The following is a 14,015-nucleotide window of genomic DNA, read 5'->3' on the forward strand; positions in this document are numbered from 1 at the left end:
AAAATACAAAGGTGAATGGCAAAATAATAATACCCAGATTTCTGGACTTGGCATCAAGCAAAGCCATCATTGTAGAAGCAGTCACTTTCAGTTTGACGTGGTTTACGACCTGTCTTTCTTCTTGTGCTTCTTTTTCAGTCAGCATTGTTAGAATAACAAATAGAAATTATGGCCAATGCTACAAAAATTGGAGCCAAGCTGTAATAAACCAGAATTAATCTTAAGAGAAAACATTTGGACACATTGACACCTCATCCAAGATAACTGGCAACACACGAGAATGACATTTAGCATACCATTAAATTACACAAGTATAAGACACAATGACACTTTGCTCAGGTCCCATATTCTCTAAAATATTTGAAATTGTTGGATTTGTCAGAAGCAAGCATGCAAAATATATTAGAAAACTGATATCATAGTTTTTGATATGGAAAAGAATAATGACGGCTTCATGTATTGTATCGATCTTCTTTCAAGTGTTGTGTAACTTGTAACCTGTTTCCCAAACATTTTATTTTTGCTTAAAAGGAAAACTGTTTTCACTTCACAAAGCTCTGAATTGTATGTTTTTTTTAAATGGAGAGGTGTCCTAAGAAAATTTTACTCTTTCTGCTGAAATACAGTGTGAGAATATACAAAAATAACCATGTGAGTTTTTTGTTGTTTTGTCCACAAACAAGCTTGAGATTTTCTGGAAATGTGCAAATGTGGGACCAATTTTTGTGCAAGTTTACCTGAAAACTTTTTCTGCTCCTGAAATTCATTTGTGGAGGACACTGGGTGAGCCAGTCCCCCTTGTTCAGATACCTCAGAAATTCAAGAATGACACAGAGGCAGCCTTGCATTTTTCTCTTTGAGTTCACCTCTTGATTCAGACATCTAGCGGGTTTTTTCATCTTGCTCAGCGTTTGCGAGGAGACAAAGCAACATGAATTTTTCAGTGTTTGAAAAAGATGAAAACATCCTGCCAAGGTTCTCTGTCTCACAGTAAGAATCACCAACACACAACTGTGTAACTCTCAACTGCTTCAAACTCAGTCAGACAGGAGGTTTGAGCCTCCACTGCCAGCAGCTGGTCACTGTCATTGATCCAGAGCTCCCAGTTCTTCAGCTCTTCTCTCTGTAAACAGCAGCTCTCACACTGTAGGTCAAGCATTGGTAGGCTCCCACTCCGCTGTCTCTCTCTCTGTCTCTCCATCTGTCCTCTGTCACCGGTGTAAATACTGAGTACTAACTGAGGAAAGAAGGAAAACACATTTTGACTTTGCATTCTGCCAGAAAATCTTGTGTTCAATAAAGGTAAATTAAAAAAAAAGTAAAAACGTTGTAACCCTTTATTTCAATTACAAGGATTATGAATAGTACAAGTGTGTTTTTAGTAATATAGTTATTAATATGTTGAAATCAAAGTTAAATGGTGTACTTGGGCAAAAAAAATAAAAAATGTGCATAAATCAGCAATACTTAATTGATCCCCAAAGGGAAATCAAATAATTTTGTAGTTGCTTATTAATAATTGGAAAAAAAGAATTCTATAGGTGTATTATGCTATAACATTTATCAGTAAAAAAATAATTAAGGAAAATTAAGCATACCTTTTAATACCACATACTTGTGGAAAAATACTTGGGATAATAGTAAATACCATACTGTGGAAAATGGTGTTAACTATATGCTGATTATGTGAAATTACTATTTGAGAACTTGAGAAATAAAATGTTAAATAGTCACATCTAAAATACTTTTCAAATAGTGGACTTCTTCCCAAAAGTCAATCAGACGAATCAGTGCTGCTCAGATGAACAGCAAAAAAGGATGTTTTTCTGTTTGCTTCCTGTAGATCTTAGCAATTCAAATTAATTGTTAAATCATAGCAACCTAAAAAATATTCCCTAATGTGCTAATGTATTAATGCTACCCTGTGTTTGTGTGGGTCAACACAGCAGGAGCAGCATGTTTGAATGCTTTTTCTCACCCATGCTTGAACCTTAGGTAAAGGAAAAATACCAAACACCAAAAATAAACTAAAAAAAAACTCATTTATGAAACTAAATACAACATTCCCACTCAAAGTTCAAGTTTTCACACAATGTTGTAAGAAGAGAATCTGAATGCAATTTTATTTGATCTATTTAACACTAGAAAAAGTGAGACATGTAATTGTGGATCCCAAGAGTCTGATTAAACAATAACTGCTGTCACTCTGTAGTTATTATAAAACTGTGCTGTCATTGTTCGTCTCGATGGAGAGTGAAATACACATATACATTGCCTTTCATATAGAGAGCTACATTCACCCACACCATCATGCACTTCTAAAGGCTTTTTAGGGATATTTTATTCATGTATCATGCAGTTATGTATATTGACCACTAGAGAGCAGCGCATCCCCAATTTAAAAAACAGACTGAACCTAGTGTCCGCTGAGGGCCAACACTGTATAACAGCTAAATTACAGGGCTCAAATGTTTTATATGCAAAATCATTTATATCATACAACTTTCCTAAATAATTAGAAATATAGTTTATATTAAGTCATCTTTTCTTTCGCTATGATGTAAGGAACTAGAGATGGACCAAATCAGAAAATGTACTAACTGGCACATTCACATTCAGTGCATATAATTCAACATTAAGTCAAAAATGATCACATGGATCCCTCACTGTGATGCACATAAGTCTGTCCTGTTTGTGCTCATTCAGAGGCAAACAAATACCTCCTGAAAAGGCTTCATTGATCTAAAGGAATTCTCTAATTTGACCAAAAGGTGGCAGGCTAACGTAATATAACAGAAACGTACACATGTTCTATGGAGAAGCAGCAATCAAGTATTGGTTAACGTCTCTAAATCAGGAATATGACTAAACACAGCTGAAGGTCATACATATTCTTTGCAAACAGCACACGTCAGAATGCAGTTTTATATTTGTTTGCATGTAATCGCTTGCAGTGATTGCTCACACTGAGAAATAACCTTAGAGATCACCGTGAAGTGTCACTTTAGATCTGCTCATGTTTATCTGAATGACTAATATGACTGGATCATGATTCACTCTGTAATGAGGACGCTAGACAAGTGCTGGTCAATTTTAATTTAAAAATGTTGAGTTTTTCTATTTTATAACATTTTAGAGGAAAATTCTGTACTTTTTCCCTCCTCTTCATTTATTTAATGGCTGGAGATACAAATTGCCTGTAACTTTCACATATGAAACATTTAAGTGGCTCATATGATTTTGTCCCTAAAAGATGGGAGATGAACTCTGTTTGAGTCTTTTTCAGTGCAAATCCATCAATAATTTAGCCTTCTAAAAGGAATGATTCCACAGTGCTTTTACTCTCGATATTTAAGGTTGATTTACTGCTAAAACTTCTGTACATTTACTTTTTGAATGAAGAACTTTTATATAAGTATTTTTACACTGTGTCACTGCTATTTTCCCTCAAGTAAAGAATGTAAAACCCTTTAGTAACCCCAAAATGATCAACAATGAGTGATCAAATTCAGTGTCAGGATGCTCAAATTGCCATTTAAACATGCTCCTCAAAGCTTTATTGCATTCCTCTTTCCCTCTGCGGCAGACTTCATTCCACCAATAACCCCAACTTTGCACACACCAGATTAGGGTCCCTTTCAAGGGAGCCTTCCCTCCCCCACTATAACAATGGTCCAGTGTGGTCCTCTGTGGCCTGGGGTTGATCCTACACACAGATAACTGACAGCAGAGAGCCTGTAGCCTCGTTGCTGTTACCTGGCTGAACACACACATTTACTTTTGCACGCACACAGTCTGTAGTGAAGCTTCGTGTTGAAGCTGTTTGGTACACACCTCACCTATCTCTTGGTTAGAGGGGACATTAGTCAATGTGTAGTAATGAGTTAATTAGTAAAGTGCTTGTGCCATTTATGTAGCTTTTTGTCAACCATTTGTCATTATCAACGGTGCCATGTGCAGCATTGTTTAAGCATTAATTCACAGTCAGATTGATAAAATTTAACAAAACCATCATGGCAGGCTGTAAATAACATGGACACAGCACGTGTCACATTACACATCAGTTTCTGAATGGATAGTTTAAGGAAAAAGTAGATGTGTCCTGGATGAAGCTGAGGTTGTAGGAGCAAGTGGAATCAAGGGCAGCTTGGTGATCAGCTTCTAACACATCAGTCTGTAAATCCTCAAAGGTATACTACGACTTGTCTGTTAACCGCTTGTAAGTACACTGCAAACTACTATTGTGTTTTACATGTTGTAATGGACTTTAGCAAGCTTACTAGGCAAACTGCCATGCACTGTTCGTGCATGCACAAGATTTTATGTGTTACCCATGAGCCAGTAAGTCCTGTGTAATCCACATAATTGGGAAGGCTGCAATCACATCACCAATACACTGATGGGAGTAAAGAAGAAAACAGTATAAAGATCAAAGGTCTGCGTAAAAAGGGAGGTTGGGTTAGGGTCAGGGTGGTGGATGGGTCAAACAAACACAGGACTTTCCCCCAGGAGACCTGTGTTCCTGTCCTGTGTGACATCAAGTGCATTTTAACTTATTTTAAGTTAGTTAAAATACTTTTCCAAAACCTACTTAACCTAAATCTACCTAATTTACGCAATTTTATTTTAAGTATGTAACGTGACAATGACCAACCATGATTCTCTACACTTAAAGAAATTAATTATAATCTAATCCACATAACTTTACATTTAGTACACAACTCTACGTTAAGTATGTAACTTTACACTATGTTTGTAACATAACAGCACCAAACCATTTTTCTTTTTCTCAACCTAACCTACATAACTTTACATTAAGTATGTAACTTAATGTAAAGTTATGTAGGTTAGTGAAAGCCAATGCCAGATTCACTTTTGATTGGAACAACCTTTTTCCACTAAGTGTTTTGTTTCAATCTATTGGTTTTGTTTTGTTTTCTGGTGTAGTGTATGTGGCCTCTCGGACACAGCCAATGGGAGGAAAATAAGAAAAGGTAGGCAGAGGGCAGAGCCTCTGCAGATAAATACACTGCCACACACTTCTAGTGGGTCATGAGCGATGATCCAACGGGATTGTGTATGTATCATTGTTTTTGGAAAATCCTGCACAGTGTAACTGCAATATCTCATGTATTATTTTTGAAATGGCAACTTATGGCGACATATGTCTAATTTCTTATCAAAATCTCTGCATATAAAATGTTTTTATCATATCAGGTTGTGTTCTGGTATTTTTGATGGATAATTCAGTTTCATTAACATATTTCGATGATTTGGATCATTTTGCTCAGTAATAATAACTCTCAAGATGGCATTGCTACAGGGAAGTCCAATGGGACAAGAAAAATAAACAGTCAGACATCTTAAAAGACTATTATCATGCAAAAGGATTATATAACTTTAAAGGTCTTTCGTGATGAATATGTGAGGAAATAGATGGTGGTTTGCAATCAGTAGCATCTGTCTCGTGACAACTTAGTTCCCTGTTTCATTAGTTGTTTCAACATTTCCTGACTGACTTCCTGAGATGGACCATTCAAGAGCTTAGGAAGTGAGTCAACAGCCATGTAGAATTCATTGTGGACCGATCATTTCCTACACGCTGCCCAGGTTGACAAAATACTGTAACCAGCCACTTGAGATTAACACTAAGACTTGTTTTTGAAATGATCTAATCTAACTGATATTTTGTGAATTTTGTTAATTATTACACTCTTTAAATTGCAGTGTGCATGCAGTGTTGGTAGATGTCACCACTCCAATAGCAAGCATGAGGTATTTTTACAGTAAGAAAAAGTCACATGACATCCCACATTTGCTTTTTTTACACCAATATTTTTTTTTTACCATTTGCTATTCTAACATCATTTGTGTCCGTTAATGCTTTTAGTGTGAAGCGATTTCCCTGCATGTGAATATTCATCTGTTTTTTTTTAAGTTACAACATTTTTAACATTTTTTTTTTAAATATTAGCTTTGCATGAGAAAATGTTTTCTCCACAACAATTATTTTCCTGCACTTTGGTGAATCTTTATGCACTAATTTTTGCCTTTGCTGCATGGAAATGTCTTTGTCTAAACAAAAGTCCTCCATCACTTTCATGTTTTTAGTTGCAGGAAACAAATGCACCTTCTAGATATTGAGGGAGACGTCTCCTCTGCATTCACCCCGAATTCTACGCTGATGTGCTCTTCTAGGATTTTCTCAAAGGTAAGAAATATCTCACCTTTTTAAAATAATGTTTATCCTTGATAATTTCTTTCACAATAGAATAAACACTAAATCATTCTGTGTAATTCAGCAGTGGGCGCATCTGCTGACAAACAGCGTTCTCCTCATCTGCCTGCGGAGAATAAGCATCATGATAATATTCCACAGTACAATGTTGGTAATATTTTGTGCCAAACGGGGGAATAATTTCCACAGTGAAAGCCTGTAAACTGATGTAAACAGTCGAATGTATTCAGTGAAGCTGAAGTGATTTGATGAAACAGAAGGCCACACTTCCCATCAAGGTCAGCTTTGTTGAGAAGATTAGAGTGCAGGCTGAAAATACCTGAGGCTGAGCTGCAGTTTGTTTTGAAATACACAGAAGCAGATGTTTGCACAGCAGATTCTGTCTCTCTTTCTCTTTTTGTGTGTGTGTGTGTGTGTGTGTGTGTGTGTGTGTGTGTGTGTTTTCCTCCAGATTGTTGAGGAATATTTGTTTTTTCATGCAGAGCCACATTTCAGCCTTCTCATTTCCAGGCAGCTCCTGTCTTGTCCCTTTTTGCTTTTGCCTCAGCAAAGAGCCAGCCAGCCATGCATTCCTATCCAGAACACTCTGCTTCATCTCTGCTTCCCAACCTTTAAATCACATCAGTGTTACATCATAGCGCACACACGCACACACTTCCTGCTGTGGCAATCATGCCAAAAACTTTTTCCTCACATAATTTTTTCTCTCTCTTTTTGCCCTTTTATCAAAACTTTCTTGTAGTTGCAAAGAGTCATCGTTCTACGTCTATTTATCTTCCCCTTAATCCCAGAAGGAACTGTTCTGAACTGAAGTTTTTATTCTGCATGTACCAAAATATTTTGGATGGACACAGAGCTCTGTTTGCTGGATGTGCTGGTGAGAAGGTGCAGCAGTATATTATATTCATTTCTAAGCAGACAGCAAAAGGCTTGTGGCATTAGAAATATATTATGGTGCATTTTTTAGTCAACTTTTTTCAAAATGGTAAAAATGAACCATCAAAGAGACAAATTACTGTATGATTCTTTATGTTTTAGCATTGTTTTTCAATACGTGTGCTGCACAATACCGTAACAGTCAAACAATGTGCTCCAGTCATTTTTGTTTTTGTCACTAAGTTGCCCTGTCAGCAAAATGATATTTCTTTTCCTCTGAGTCATTACTCAGACAAATGTGAACATATAATCCACATAAAGCACTTACTGCTTCAATCATCCTTATCAGATATAGTGTGTTATTATTATTATTACATGGTTCCAATGTAATAAATCTAGGAAGTTTTTGGCTGCTGCTTCTTATGCTGTTTATCTCTTTATCTTACAGCCACAAGACTGAGGTAGACTGAAGTATAACTGAGTAATGAGCATGATGCACTTTATTTATTTATTTTTTATGTAGTTAGTTAGAAATGTATTGTCCAGATCATGGAAAATTCACATGTAGAGATATTTCATGTTTTACAGAAACAGTGACTTCTCATTTTCTTTGCAGTTTTGTCTTTCTCTTATTTCAACGGACCCTTCAAAGAAATGCAACAGGAGTTCCGGCAAATTACAGAACATTCGGTTTTTGATCAGCAAATCTTCAGAAGGGGGCTTCTTCAAAGAAATAACTTCCCACTTCACTTCTTAAGCTGAACAAAAACTCCTCTTAAATGAATGGCTTTTGCTCACAGCTTGTGGCCGCAGCTGGCAGTATTGTTGCCCACTCCCGTCCGCTGGCCACAGAACAGACAGACAGAGGATGAAGGGCGATAGAGGGGGCTGACACAACAGGTACACACATGAAACGACTGCAATTATTGCCCTCCCGCCTTCCCAACACCACTGCCTGACTTGACAAGGTGTTAGTTGATTTATATATTTTTGTTTTCACAGGGTGGCACGTTTCCTCAGATGATTTTTTAGTCCAGCATTGGGATAAAAAGCTCAAGACGAGAAGAGGTTTGATTCTCTTTTTTGTTTTAATTATCCACAGAATATCTGAATAGCACTGCAGGCCATTGATCATCAATAGAGGTATGGATACAAAGAAAAACAGAAACGCACCTCAAAGACAATCCCTCGAGAAACACAGAGCCTTGACATTTTGGGGGTTTGTTTGTGCAAAAATAAGTAATTGTGGTCAATTACCATGACGACCACTTTTACTAATTACATGTCAAATTACTTTTACACTGGGAACTAAAGTTGCTGGCTGTTGTCCCCCGTTGATATGCCTCTAGTTTAATGTTTTATTTGTTAACTGATGTTTTGTAAACTTGGGTTGTCTATCTTCTTATTCTTCACCTAGTATTTCCTTCAACGTCCATCTTCCTCCCACGTCATCTCATTTTACTCTGTATAGGTATATAAGCTCTTGAATGTGGGGTCAAGTGTTTTTCCTTCCTGACTGGGATGGATTCTTCTAACATGGTCAACCTTGAGGTAGAGCATGTTGGCTGTCTTCACATATACAATCTCATTCACAGTGAAGCCTTATGTTGCACACATTCTCAACATTTTAGAGCACACTGACTTATCAGTGATGTTTGAGGCAAGTGAGAAGAGAACTTGAGAAAAAATCGTGTGTAACATCATGTGTAAGGACAATATCAGAGTGAAAAGGTTACCTGGGTTTGTTGCTGTGTCGCTGCTCTGTTTGATAAACATTTTAAATCACCACATTGACATGGGCAAAGGTTAAGGTAAAGTTTATGGTTATTAGAGCCAGACAATTTAAACGTAACTAAGGTTAGTATAGGAAGCCTTAGTGGAGCCAACGAGCCTGTTCTCATTCAGAGCATGTCAAATACATCCACTCTGTCAGTGCTTTTGGCATACAAGTGTGACGCCAGATGTCAACTTCTGCGTTAACCTGGAACGTGGCCGGACAGAACTGATGGCGTTTGTAATATATATTTTGATGAAAGTACATGCATCAACCGTGAATTTATAATTTTGATATATTGTAGGACTATCAAAATGGAGAAATATCTAATTTCATCAGTTTGTATAATATTTTGTTTAGCTGTATTTTCATTCATGTATCATTTCTCATTAAACATTCGAAATAAAACCAAACCAATGCCGTTGATGACGTAATAAAGGGAACATGTATGTGCTTATAGGGTGGGCGGGAGGGGTGGTAGATGGGTGTGACAAACAACTGACTTTCATGCTGGAGTCCGATGGAGTCCAACTCCGGCTCCGAATGACATCACCAGCGCAAGATGGCAGCGACCATGTCCCGAATATTTTAGCTTCACTTAAGCAAAGCGGGGTTAAGTGGGGACATATCGTCTATCTTTGTATACAGTCTATGGTTCACCTTCTGAGGCTCCGCTGATTCACTTTGCCTGGAACTGACATCGGCTTTTAGGATTTCTCAAAGCTCTTCGTCTTGACATTGAGTCATTAAGACACATTGTTGAACAACGCAGCTGCAGTTTGAGCTCATATGATTTCCTTTTTGTGGCTCTGTTGTGTGATGCTGCTTTGAGAACTAATATATGAAAGTGCTGATTGCCAGACGATTTAAAATGCTGCCAAACTGAATTCAAGCAGAAACATTATGTTGTCTGCAGTACCTAGTGTATGCTTTGTATACTATTCTGCGTGCACTACTCGCCAATATTATTCTTCATTACTTCTTTTAAAATAATATTTTCTTTCATATTATAGAGCTTGGTTTCACCTTCAGCACCAGTTTTTGAATATTTGTTATGAATGAATGCTCAGAAAACTGTAAGTATACTGCTTCTTGAATGTGACCATGAAAGATAAGAGTCTCTAAAGTTCTATTGATACTAGGCTGGCACATCAAGAATATATTATATTATATTAAAATTGTAAATAACATAGAAAATCCGATGCATTGAAGCAAAGTAACACTAATATTATATTGACGTCTAATAATATTAAAAAGACGTGGACATTTATAATATATTTTAGAGTATTTTTATCATCTTTTCTGTATAAAATGCTGAATGCAATACAGTATAAACCAGGTTCATTTCCTGCTTCAAGTAGCCTCAGTGAGTCTTCATTGCCTCTACATTACATACAGCAAATCGTGTGAACAAATACGACATCTGTGAATACTTTTTATTGTCAGCTCTTCCTTGATAGTCATATCACTTCTTGTGTGCCAGAGGAGCAAAAAAGAAAACACAAGACAGGAAGTGTTTAGAATAGCAAATGTAAGACTTGAACTGCATGTCTCTGTGTTGATTTGATTATGTTTCTTCCTTTCAGGAGAGAGTTACAAAACAATACAAGTAATTCAATCTGAACTGTGAACCACAGGATCATTGTTGTTTATTGCAACTTGGGTCCCAGTTCTAGAACTTTGTCCATCATTTCTAGAAGTTAACCCTTTGAAATCTGAATAGACATCGGTGTTCTTGTGCTGCATTAAGACGCCTTTTATAAGCTTTTCTTTACACTTTGGAACCTGAACAAACTGGACTGATTTCTTTCACAAACATGGGGAGAAAACAGCAACAGCCAACTTGACAAGAAATGTCCCACATATTGCAAGAAATTAGTAAAAGATGACAAGGAAATTCCTGAAAAAGAAGTTTTTTTAAAAAAAGAGGGGAGGATAATAAGGATTTTTTTTTTTTTTTTAAAAAAAAAAGGTTTTTAAAAAAACCAGAAAACTATATTTATAATATTTTTGTTTCAAATTATGTTTCAGAAAAATAATCAATATGTCTTTATTGTTTGTTTTTTTAATTTTATTTTAAGCATTTTGTTAGGTAATTTTATTGCTTGTTTTATTGTTTGTTAGGTTTGGAGGTTTTTTAACCTTTTTTCAATGCTTATGTACAGGTAATTTTCTTTTTTTAACAGATATTTTGCTAATATTTGGACCATGTCCTCTTAAGTTGTTGTTTTCCTTCTCCGCTTGTTTTGGAAGAAATCTAAGCCATTTGCTGAGGTTTAAAAGAGTAAAAACAGCATTGTTTGTATACAGTGATCTGACAATACATAGACTTTGCTTCAGTTAAGAGTGATGAGGCAAAAAAAATTAAAGGAATTAGATAATCAGATAAGTTGTATACAGTTCTTGTTTTCTTGTTTCTTGTCAAGGGTGATTTTTTTAGAAATGCCACTGAATCACCAGATGCCATCATTTAAACTTGTGAGTCCAATATTGTTATTTACAACAGGAATGAAGCCCAAAACTATAAAAAAAAACACCCAATTTGTTATAAACCAGACGCATATCTCATGAATGCTGGCTCAGTTTTGAGACTTTGAAACCCTCTATAGTCTGTCATCAAACCAAAAATAAGATGTAAGGGGGGTGATGCAATGGTTTCAAGTTAAACTGGGTTGAGAGATAAACAAACCAAGGTTACCCTAAATTATTTTTGCACAGATATACAGATATTGAAAACAAGAAGAAAGAAGAGGGAGAAAGAGAGAGAGAAAGATGTGCTAAAGGATTAGCTGTGAGTAGCTTCCCCGTGGTGCTGGCCTTCCTTTTCTGAGGAACACCAGGAACACTGTAAGGTGATTACTGTGTCGTTTGCCATCGGTCCACTGGTTTAACACTATGGACACAAGAGTTTGAGTCGCCACAATGGGATTCAGAGTTTTTACATGGCTTTTGTTTAACAAATGTTTTTAAAAATGCTCAAACTTTGTGAAAGTTTAAGTTAAACAAGATACACTGATAATTTCTGCATGCAAATGATCATCAAAACTGAAAAACATGCGGGAAAAGGAGAGCAAGGGAGGCAGGGACAAGTTCAGAGAGAAGTTTTGGAATACTGCTCCATTTTAGACAGCTGGGTCCCTACTGTGTGTGTGTGGTGATGAGGGGAGGAGTTGGTTCTTTTCTTTAAAGCCAGCTGTGGCGTTGCAGTGTAATGCATTGGCTGGAGGAGGTGGACAAAAGGTGGAGGTGGATGTAAATACACTTAAACTCTGATCCTGTGTGCCATCCAAGCCATGACAGTGGATTATAGTGACAGTGAGCTGGTGTGCGCAATACCAGGAACCTGAAACTGCAGCAGCTAAATGGAACTCAGTCATCAACAACTTTCCTCACATCTGCGCTTTTCTTACTGACATGTCAAAATGTCTTCTCCTGTTACAGTTCCTATTGCTGTTACTACTGCTGCTGCTGCTCATTTTTGTACATGTAGAACTACTATGAATACTGTTAGTACTACAATCATGACTGAGACTGGTGCTAATACTGTTTTTACTGTTTCATCTGCTACTAGTAGTGCTATAAAACATTCCAGTGGCGATTATGGCACCAAAAGCAGGTGTTTTTTTTAGTGCGACCTCTACAGCATTTTCAGCTACTATTGTGACACTACATGTGGATGTTTTTTTGGTGAAACATTGGCAGCATTTCCAGTCACAATTATGCCATCAAATATTTTTTAGCAAGACATCAATGGCATTCCCAGTGGGGATTGTGTCACCAAAGCCAGGTGTTTTTAGTGAGACATTACAGCATTTCTAGCAGCGATTGTGGCACAAGAAGTGGGCGTCTCTGGTAAGACTTCTGAAACCTTTCCAGCATCATTTGTGACACAAAAAATGTGTTTTTTAGCATGATATTGGTGGAATTTCAAGTGGCAATTGTGCCACCAAAAGCATGTTTTGTATTTATTGTTGTTGTTTTTTGTGGGACATTGGCAGCATTTCCAGATGTGACTGTGCCACCAAAACAATTCTTTCAGTCTGAATACAATCTGTTTCTAACATAATCAGTTGGGTTTTGTTCCTCAACATAACCATATGCTAACCACATCCTTGTTGAAACATACAAAACACAACAGAGTTTTGACATATCCTTGACATAATAACAAAAAAATGTAACATATCCACAGTTTGCAGAAGCACACAATGCCAATATTTAATCTGGCATTTGGGTTGGGTTACCACAATATCTTATGGATACCTAAAGAAGAACACTAGCACACTAATCACAGCACAATCACGAATTCAACCTGAAAAAGGGACTGTGGATTTCCCAATTTCAAAAGGGATTTCAGCGCCTGTGTTAACTGGGTCACCTCTCCATGCACAGTGTCCAAGAGGCAGGAAAAGCCTGCAGTCTCTTTCACCACAGGGTCTTGTGTAAAAGTAGACTTGAGTGGGAAGAAAAGATGGAGTAAGCAGGGCAGCACAGTAGACTGATGAGGAGGAGGCTGGATAATGTGCTGATCTAAACATCAGTTTCATTTTTGGAGGTTGTTTTGTTATACATCATGTTTTACTTTCATAAATAATAACCGAGGTGATGAATTTGTTCAGTTCCTTTGCATTGTGTCTTTGATCAATATAACTGAGTGCACCTCCTGGATGTTATTAAGTGTCACAGAGTATTACAGTATGTTGTATTGCTGGGAGGTGTAATGGATTAAAAGACTCACTATAAAGCATTACATTGAATCTAATACAACATTATACCAATCAATGGACCTGCATTTTAATCTTTTCCCTTTTCTCTCAATCTCCTTTTTTTCTCCTTACAGCCTGTCTTTCCACATTTATTTCTTCACCCACCATTTCACCATCGAGTCTTTCCCTTACTCATTACAGTGATGTGAGATTAATTTAAGTACACGGACTTTCTACTAAACTAGTCTATCTCTGGGCTTTTTGGCCCTTCCAAGATGTCCATGCAATCTCCTCTGAAAGGAAAGAGGCTATTAAGCAGCCCTTCAAGAAAGGATGGAGGGAATCAAACCGAGGGCAATTGAACACAGGTAGACAAACAAATTCACACAGTGACACTGTGAAGAAATTGAGGTGTGTTTGTGTG

This window comes from Plectropomus leopardus, chromosome 13 (genome assembly GCF_008729295.1).
Source record: "Plectropomus leopardus isolate mb chromosome 13, YSFRI_Pleo_2.0, whole genome shotgun sequence".
Lineage (NCBI taxonomy): Eukaryota > Metazoa > Chordata > Actinopteri > Perciformes > Serranidae > Plectropomus > Plectropomus leopardus.